Here is a 9,605-nt window from a genome sequence, read left to right as displayed (position 1 = left end):
TCCTGTGGATACCCTATGGACCCTGAAGTAGAAAAATATATATTCAACATTGGCCATAAACCATCGATTACTTGGAAACATCGATGGTCGATGGCCATCCCTAATCTAGCATGGCCCACATGGCTCCGGCCACACCCACACAGCACTAGTCACACCTCCCCTTCTCAGTATAGGCCCATGACCATTTTCAGCCCCAGGCCCACATGGCCCTTAATCGGGCCCTGTGTTATGGGAAAATAAGCCATGCGTGACCAGCCCCAAAGCCCTACTTTATGCAGATTTCTGCTTGCAACCCAGAAGGAATGTGAGCAGAAGTCTGCGATAAGTGCAGCCTCAGGACTGGGCGCCCCAAACAACTGAATACCTACCACTGCAGTGAGACTGGGACTGGTCGTTATTATTATCTAATATCAAAGCAACAAATCTGTATCTTACATTGATCTATTAATTAATCTGCAAAGTCCAATAAAGACTCAGGACTTTCCCCCGCCCTCCCTCGCTATGCGCTGCGGTCTCGTTTAGATCAATGATTGCCTTTTATAATAATAAATGAATGAATACATAAATCACACTATCTTATCTAACCAGCTACTGGCAGGCAAGCAGTGCTGGGACTGACCGCTGGGGGGCGCACTATAACACAAATATGACACAGCCCTGTTACTATTAGTGTCATTGCATTGTTGGGGCTAACAAGCTCCGCCCTCTCTCACGTCGTGACGTCAGACGCAGGCGTGTGTGATATAAAAGCCGCCTCCCACCGCCATCACCCTCTCTCTTTCTCGAGTCTCGCTGTTGAGCGGCTCCTTCCCGCGTATTAGCCGGTGACATCCTCAATTGTAGGGAGATGGGCCGGCTAATGTCCGCTGTGGCTGCTCTGGTAATCCCCCGGGGCGTCTCCTGTGGGAGCGATGTCTGTGAGAGCAGTCCCATAGCGCCCGGATGGTGCTGCCACGTGTGCGGGTGATAGAGGTGGGTCACGTGTCAGGCAGTATAGGGGGGGGGGGGGGGGGAGTATATACAGTGTATTGTAATCTCTGCCCCTGTATTGTATTCATCTCTCTCCCTCTTTCCCTTACTGCGGGCTGTGTGTATATAGTGTATCTCTGCTGCATCCGTACTGTAATCTCTTCCCCCCCCCCCCCCCCCCCCCCCATTGTGAGGTCATGGCTGTATATAGGGTGGGATTCCATTGGGGAGGGGGGGGACATGGACTGATGTGTGAGCACATCTGGTATAGGACCCTTAACCACTGGTGTGGAACACATTGAATACGATCACCCGCTAGATTTTGTATTGGTGATCAGGAGGGTCTGTACTATGTCCTGGGGGTCCTTACTGATCATCACTGCAAGTGTATGTATTGGGGTTAGTAGAGTGGGTGTCCTGGGGGCACATGTAATGCAGTCAGTAGGGAGGAGACATTAGATGTGACACTAATGCAAAGACGCTTGTCCCTTTTACACCTAAAGGCCCCTATACATCAGCAATCGTGCAATTTGCAATCAGTTGTGTATAAACTTTCCCTTTTCAATCGATTTGTGGCATCTCTGCAATCGATTGAAGGGGAAAGATTTTTATACTGGACCTGAGTTGCCTTCTACACCGAGCCGTGACCTGGGGTAAGGGGTATTCTGTTTGGGGTGTGTGGGACTTTTATTTTTATTTTTTTTTGTGGGGGGGTTAAAAATCAACCTGACTCAGTCTTTGTCCCTGTGATTAGACCATCACCTCTGAGTGTCTCGCTAAGAGACTGTCTCAATAAGCTGACACTCCTGCAATTATGATGGGACTAAAGAACTGAAGTCCTTATTTCTCCACAAACCTAAGAATGGGGCTAAGCCCACGCCTCGCTGGGGTAGGGGGGTGATGCCATCTCTTGGAACAGGGCTGTCTTACTACAAATTGTTTTTAAATGTTCCACATAGACCTGTTTTTTTGTTTTTTGCTGACTTGTTCTCTTTTTGTATTTAAATGGACAGAGGCTGAGCTGTGGGATCTGATGGAGGGATCAGACTCTGGACTCTCGTATTCTTTGTCTGTGCAGCCCTGGGACCAAGCGTCAATGTCGGGGGTGAGTCTCCTGCCTGGTAGGGTGTGGGGGAGTGTAATAAATGGCTCTCTGCAATGATGTGATATCTGATGCCATCTGATGCTTCATGCTGAATCTCAGAGGCTGTTACTGAGCAAGACCTGCATTTGCTGCTGCCTGAGGGAATGTGTATACCTTCCCCCCCATACTCCCCAACTGTCCTGGTCTTTAACACATCACTAATGACTTTAATAGGCGGCCACTGGCCCTGTTTACATGCCCCCGTCCCACAGAAGTAACACTTGTCAAACTCAATATACACCAAGCCTGCTTTCTGGTTAAGGTAATGGGTAACTCCACAGGGTCATATGGGGAAGGGGGACTTTGTCCAAAATAGACATTACTTTCCCCGACTACTTAATTTTTTTTTTATTCGCTTCTACATAGTCTTGTGCAATATGTCCAGTAGTAACTTATACAAAGTGCTAATTAATACATGGCAGCATTGTTGCCAATAGCTGCTGGTCCATCTGAGCCATTGAGTAACACACCTGAGGGGGTGCGATGCACTTACCTGTGGAGAAAGTACCATCCAATCAACTCCTAACTGTCAGTTTATGGGCTGTTTGAAAAATGATAGGATTGGTTGGTACTTTATCACTCCAGGGCTTGGTGCATCTCCCCCTGGGCACTGCTAGTCTCTCCCATTACTGAAGTTCCATCAGATTGGATGAGGTCTGTTAGTGAGCAGCAAGTTCCCAGTGTCGGGAGCTTCTGATTGGGAATGTGCTGGCACATGGTGGGGGGGGGGGGGGTCTCTGGTTGTAGTGTTGCAGCAAGGGGTCCAGCCCCCTGCCCAATTTTTAAAGGGTAAAGTTGCAGTGATCAGTCACCGTGAAGATGGCGAGCGCACTGATTCTATTCACCGTGAGGGGAGAGGGGGATGCCCAGCACTTACGGAAGTGGCGGGCATGTCTCAAGTGTAAGAATGCCCCTCCCTGGTTGGCCATGCCGCTTTTCAGTAGTGTGCGCATCAAAGGTGTCTTCATAGACTCCCTGTCTGTGCCCAGCCCACACTCTAGCGGGGATACTATGGTTGGGTGAATTCTGTTCAAATGCTTTAATTGTATGCAGTGGGTACCAGTCAGTTTTGTCATGTCAGAATATAAATACCTGTGTAAGTGCCTTATTTTGTGATTACAGCTTTAGTTGTGTGTTTTAGTGTTTAGAAGAGACGTGAGATGATGGATTAGCTGAAGCTGTAAATGATGGTACCGGGAGTGTGATGGAGTACTAGCACTGCACGTCATGACTGTCTGTCAATCAACAGGTAATTACATGCAGAAGACGGCCTGTGAGGTTCTGTCCCTCTATATTGCAGGTTTGGTCCCGTGTGCCGCCATCTTGTACTAACCCTGTTTCTCCCCATTTCAGATTCCTCAGCGTCAAGCTCTTCTCCCAGAGTAACAGCCAACATTGACAGTCTGACATTGTTAGAGGATCCCCAATGCTGCTGATAGACTTGAGGTGGAGTTCTATCACTGTCCAGCAGGTGGCAGTATTCGTGTATATGTACCATCCTGTAACCTTGCCAAATAAAGCCTGATCAGAACCTAAAACATGGTGTTTATTCTTAGTGCAGACTCTGCAATGAGGTGTGTTGTAACGCCAGTCATGTGCACAGCAATGGTGACTTTCGTGTCAGAAGCCAGCTTAATGCAAGAACATCTATCTCTTTAGACTGGTGATGAACAAGGTGGTCTCCTTGATATATAGCTCTAAAGCCTTTCAGCTATACAGTAGTAACAGGGTTTAGTTCTGGATGATGTCAGAAGTTGGTTCTAGTTAGTGGTAGTAGGGCATCTTGAGGCCCCATCCATCAGCGATGGTTTGCTGGGATTGCAGAAATCCAACTTGTTGGATTGCACAGATGGGTGTAGATCATTAGGTCTAGATAGACAATGGAAGATAGACGGGGTCTGAAGCCGGCTTTTTTTTTTTTTTTTTAACTATAGCTACGTCATTATCGTTTATAAAATCGTTCTTTTTAAAATTAACAATAATCGCTCATGTTTGTGGTTCATCGTCCATTCTGACTTTACAACAAACTATTTTCGTTAAGAAAATTGTACCGAATGAACAATGTCCATTCACTGTATGCATGATTAAAAAAAATCATTCATTAATTTAGTAACCAACGATTTTTATAAACTATTTTCGTTTACTTTTTCAAAGTAAAAACTGAACGATAATTGTTCGCTAAAATCATTTGTTACTAACATCGTTGTGTGTATGCAGCTTAAAGGTGCATACACAAGAATTTAGTTAATGAACCATTTTAGTAAACTATTTTCTACCTTGAAAAAATGAACTAAAATTGTTTACTAAAGTTTTTCATTTAAAAGTAATGAATGATTTTTATGAACTACAAATGATTTTTGCATATTAACTTAATGAAAATCGCTGAGTTGACAAGTCTGACTGAACTACAAACGTGAACGCACATGAACAATAATCGTTCATCGTTTGACTCAAAGTGAACGATTTTTTTCAAACTATTATCGTTAAATGATATTATTTAATGATAATCATTCAAAAAATCATGTGTATGCGCACTTGAGGTAAGGCACTTACTCCGATGGGTCGACTAGTTGACACTCGTATAGTCAAATGGTCAATTTTTTTTTTTTTTAATTTAGGGTTAGGCACCAGGAGGCAGGGTTAGGATTAGGGTAAAGATTAGGGCTAAACAAAACAAACCATGTGTTGACTGTTTGCATGTTGACCATATGAGTGTTCTAATGACAATGTTGACCTTCAAACATGTCGACCATTAGTGTATCAACCTTCAGTCCCTGTCTACCATTGTCTATCTAGACAATGTAGACCTAATGACTGGATACTGCACAGATATGCAAATTGGTAAAAATGTAACATGTCAAATTTCAGCGATCCTGCTATGGATTGTTTAACATCGATGGTCGGCATTTCCTGTTTGCTCATGAGAACCTCAATCGCATGTATGGGGGCCTTTAGTGTGGGAAGGTTAATTACTCTTAAGCGGCGACTCAATTGTCTGACTTCTGTGTCAAGTTTTTACTTGACCAGCCCCATACTCGCCCTATTGCACAGGATTAACTGCGTTTCAGCAGCAATTTCCACGCTAAAGGTGCATACACTATTTTTTTTACGATTATCTATAACAATAACTATATCGTTCAGTTGTTGAGAAAATTGTTCACTTTCTGAGTTAAAACGGTGAACAATTATCATTCACGTTTGTACTTCGTAGTTCAGTCAGACTGACCAATTCATTGATTTTCAGTAAGGGAAAATGCAAAAATTTGGTTCAAAATCTTTCATTATATTTAGTAAACTCTTCGTTCATTTTTCTCTTGAAAAAATGACTGAAAATCGTTTACTAAAATCGTTCATTTACTAAATCGTGTGGGTGCTCTGCAGTTAAGGTGTGACCAGCCCCAAATCCCCCTGTGAGCAGAAATCTGCGTACAGTGCATCATCTGGACTGGTTGCCCAAAACTGAATAGGCGTGATAAACAATCAAACCGTGTCTAGTGGTGGTGTGTGGTTGGTGTACCACAGTAAGGCATAATTGTGGAGTCTTGTTTGTTATAGGCTGGTGCCACCCCAGTGGAAAACTATTATCAGCACTTCGAAACAAGAGATGACCTCTCGCATATAGTCTCCCTTGGAAGGAAAGCCCATCAGTGTCTCTGAGCATTAGAGCTGAACAAACTTCACCCGGGCAATCCTGAAGTGATAGCGGAGCAAAGAACAGCATCTCCTCCCCAACTCTTTTGACTTTACCCGTGTCTTGTCACTTCCAACCACTGTATGATGTAGCTCAGGAGGTAGCCAGGTCGAACTTGGAGGCTTTTCTCTTAGCCGTCCTCTAACCATAAGGAGGAGTGTCAAGGGGAGAAGGACGCATGGACCTTTAACTCCTTGAGTCCCTTCATTAGTTTTTTTGGGCCATATGTGTCCTGTGCCTTTTAGGGTTAAGTTACCCTTAGTGGGTTTATAGGTCACTCAGAGGGTATAATTTACACTTTTTTTTTTTTTTTGGCATAGGGAAAGGATGGGTGCAATCAGCTGGTCCAGATTATGGCGCCATCCGAAGCCCCCTTAGTGCGTAGCTAAAATTCTAGATTCTAAGGGTGGCGGTAGGACTTACAATAACTAAACCAAATTACATATTTAAGTATGTAATCGCATATATATTTTTATATATATCATGGCCACCCCTGTGTGTGTTGGTAAGAAGCAGAGCTCTTTTCTATTGACACTGTAGCCGTTTCCAAATCTGCTGACCAGCTCCACATGCAGTGTGTAAGAACTATATACTTATACAAATGTGATTAAAGTGGTGGTTTGTTTTAACATTTATACAAAGGTTTGGTATGAGCCATTATAAAGGCTTCTGTACATAAATTACCCCTTCAGTACTTTCACCTGTTAGGGTATTACAGTACTTGGTGAGCTGTGTAATGATTGCAGTCACTTAGATAGGAGCTCTGGGCTGGCATGGTAAGAATGTGACTGGTCTGTTGGTGCTGGAATCCTGTCACCTGTCAGAATCCTGGTGCTGGTAATTACTGAGTTGAGACACTAGGGGGAGGGTCAGGTTGAGACTCTAGGGGGAGGGTCAGGTTGAGACTCTAGGGGGAGGGTCAGGTTGAGACTCTAGGGGGAGGGTCAGGTTGAGACTCTAGGGGGAGGGTCAGGTTGAGACTCTAGGGGGAGGGTCAGGTTGAGACTCTAGGGGGAGGGTTAGGATACTGACCAACAGGTGTTTCTGTCCTAACTCTGTTGGTATTCTGTACCCAACCTGCTCCATGAGGTCTCTGGTTCATAATTGATCAGCCATGTTGGTTATTTCCACATAATGGCTGCTTCCATAATGCATACCTTCCAACATTTTTCAGCAAGAACTCAGTACAGGAGTTTGGCCACATCTTAAAGGGGGTGTTGTCACAGAAAGGGGTGTGTCCATGGGGGTCTTGAGGTAGCTGGCGCTGGCGGGTTTTAAACTTGCAGTATAAGTGTTATACTGCAAGTTCTGTTTACTGGTGCAAGCGTCAGGGCAGACTGGAGAACCACAGAGGACGGAGAAGAGCCGACTGTCACACAGCAGCGCTGCTTAATAAATCAGGAGATTGTACCCACCCAGTACAGCCACTGTTTGCCGGTACAGACCATTAAGAAAAGGTCTGTACTGGCTAAAGCTATAAAGTTGGAGGGTATGCATAATTCTGCTTATCAGTGGTTTGATCAGCATTTGTGATACTGTAACCTAACACAAATAGCTGCATCCTTTGGAGGATGTGTAATAAGCCAGCACAGACATGACTGAATGCCTTTAACTTGTGCAATACATTTTACTCAGATGCCCTGAAGCTAGAAATCTAATAGGATACATGGCAGGTGTCTGCCTGATTAACACTTAACTGCTAATAAATCATTAATGTATATTTTGCACTTACCTATTAAGGCTATATAGTAACCACCTTTGCAAAATACCAATAACTAGGAATTTTTATTGCATTTTGTAGTGTACAGTAGTTTCACAGAAAAGAACAGGGTTCTGCCTATGCTGTAATATTGCACCTGATCCCATTGCTGAAGTGGCCCAGTCCATATAGGTGGGTTGTAAGTCTCTCCCATTCCATAATACAGGGGCAGTTGAGATCTCCCAGCTGTTGTGGTGGAATTCAGTGTGTAACGGGAAGAGGAAACATCACAAGGATTGCTACACTCTGTTCTACATACACGGCTTCCTGGCCTCCAGGGTGGAAGATGTAGGTGAGTATCTTCAGGCTGCCCATTGTCAAAGTGAGGGGGGGGGGTTGCCTTGACATTCATGACCCCCTGGAGCCAAGAGGACTGTTGTGAGGTGAGGATCTGCTGCCAGAAGGATGGTTTGGCCCCTTTTCCCATAAGAAACCATCTACAGCCTCCCCCTCCCATAAAAAAAGGGAGGCCATAGGCGTCAACACCAAACCCCGTCAAACTACAAAAAAGTGACACACATGGAAAGAAGTGGGGTGTAGTGTAATAATGGCTACAAAGCTATTGGCTGGGAGAATTGTCCTGATACTGGCTTGGAGGGGTATTCAATATGAAACGTTAACTTCACTGCCGAAGTTAACGCAGAAAAAAACTCCGATATGAAACATTAAGTCTGGTGCGCGCTCCCGCTTATCCCCGTATTCAATATAAAATTAACGAAAACGGGAAACTCCGAAGTTGGATTTGCATAAAGTTATGAATTTTTCCTTAAAATAATTGTAAGACCCCCCCCCCCCTAAATTTGGAAAAACATGGGGGAACACTATGGATACCCCCGTTTTAGCCTTTAATTGAAAGTCGGGGATTTAAATAGCCGCAGCAGGTGCTTTTTTCCCGACATTGAAGAAGTGATGCAGAAGAGCACTTAGGTTATTTTTTTTGTTTTTTTAAGTGGTCCCATCAAATTTGGGGTACATGAAAATGGGTACTAGCATATTTTGGTGTCCCTAAAGTAATTTTTTAAAAATTCTGCATTTGTGCACCTGCCGCTATAATTCTATTCTAGAAAACACCTGCCGCTATAATCTATTCTAGAATACACCTGCCGCTATAATCTATTCTAGAATACACCTGCCGCATCCTTGCAGAATAGCCCTGAACCTATTTCCCTATTGTTTAACCAATTTTACCCTTTTTTTTTTTTTTTTTTTTTTTGCACTCCAATTTTTAAATTAATTTTTTGGGGTGTCCCTATTTTTTTTTAAACTTTTTTTGACACAGTTCTTTTTTAAATGTCAATCTCAGGGCTGCAGGCTATTTTTTTTTTAAGCCTGCACCCCTAAACCCCAATTCTGCACTTTTTTTCGACACCTATTCAATGGTGAAAACTTATCACCATTTTTTATCAAAGACTTTTCAAAACTGCGATAAGTCTTTGATAATGAATACGGTGTAAAACTAAAACAAGTGATATTAACGCAAAAAACACCCATATTGAATACCCCTCTTAGAAGGCTTGGGCAAGGGAAAAATGGTGCCTGTGCCTTCCTCTGACATTACTAAGCCACGGGTACCTGGCACTGCTGCTCCTCAACCATAGCTCACATTTACAATATTTTATTGGGGAATAGGGGTTTCAGACTAAAGCTGGGCATCCACTATACAAATTTCTGTCAGATATCTGTCCAATCTGGTTGCAATGAAAACCTTGTAATGTATGGGAGCAAATGACAATCGTCCATTCGCTCACAAACACTGGAAAATAACCAAAAATGGTCGTTCAGACAAATTGGTTAAAACAAATGTAACCAATTTGAACAAATTTTTTTTTGTTCTTTTTTCAGTGTTTAAAACCATATGATCGACTGTCATTAGCTCCCATATATTACCAGGTTTTCATTCCAACCAGGTTGGACAGATATCTGACAGAAAATTGTATAGTGTATGCCCAGCTTTAGGTTTGGGTTGCACATATGGACCGATATATGTATATGTCTGTGCACTATACACCAAACCAGTTTCTCATTAATGTATGAATGGAGCA

At 43.4% G+C, this 9,605-nt stretch overlaps 1 long non-coding RNA gene across 1 annotated transcript; it reads left to right on the top strand.

Annotated features, from left to right (window-relative positions):
- The first annotated feature begins 766 nt into the window (after positions 1 to 766).
- LOC148543477 (uncharacterized) lies at positions 767 to 3,651 on the top strand. Its single transcript, XR_015871721.1, has 4 exons — positions 767 to 972; positions 1,983 to 2,074; positions 3,255 to 3,362; positions 3,467 to 3,651. It is a non-coding gene; the product is annotated as an uncharacterized LOC148543477 (long non-coding RNA).
- The last annotated feature ends 5,954 nt before the right edge of the window (positions 3,652 to 9,605 follow it).

Source organism: Taudactylus pleione, unplaced genomic scaffold (assembly GCF_031769625.1).
Source record: "Taudactylus pleione unplaced genomic scaffold, aTauple2 ptg000001l, whole genome shotgun sequence".
In the NCBI taxonomy this organism is placed as follows: domain Eukaryota; kingdom Metazoa; phylum Chordata; class Amphibia; order Anura; family Myobatrachidae; genus Taudactylus; species Taudactylus pleione.
The sequence above is the reverse complement of the archived record's forward strand: the minus strand, read 5'-3'. Positions and strand labels throughout refer to the sequence as shown.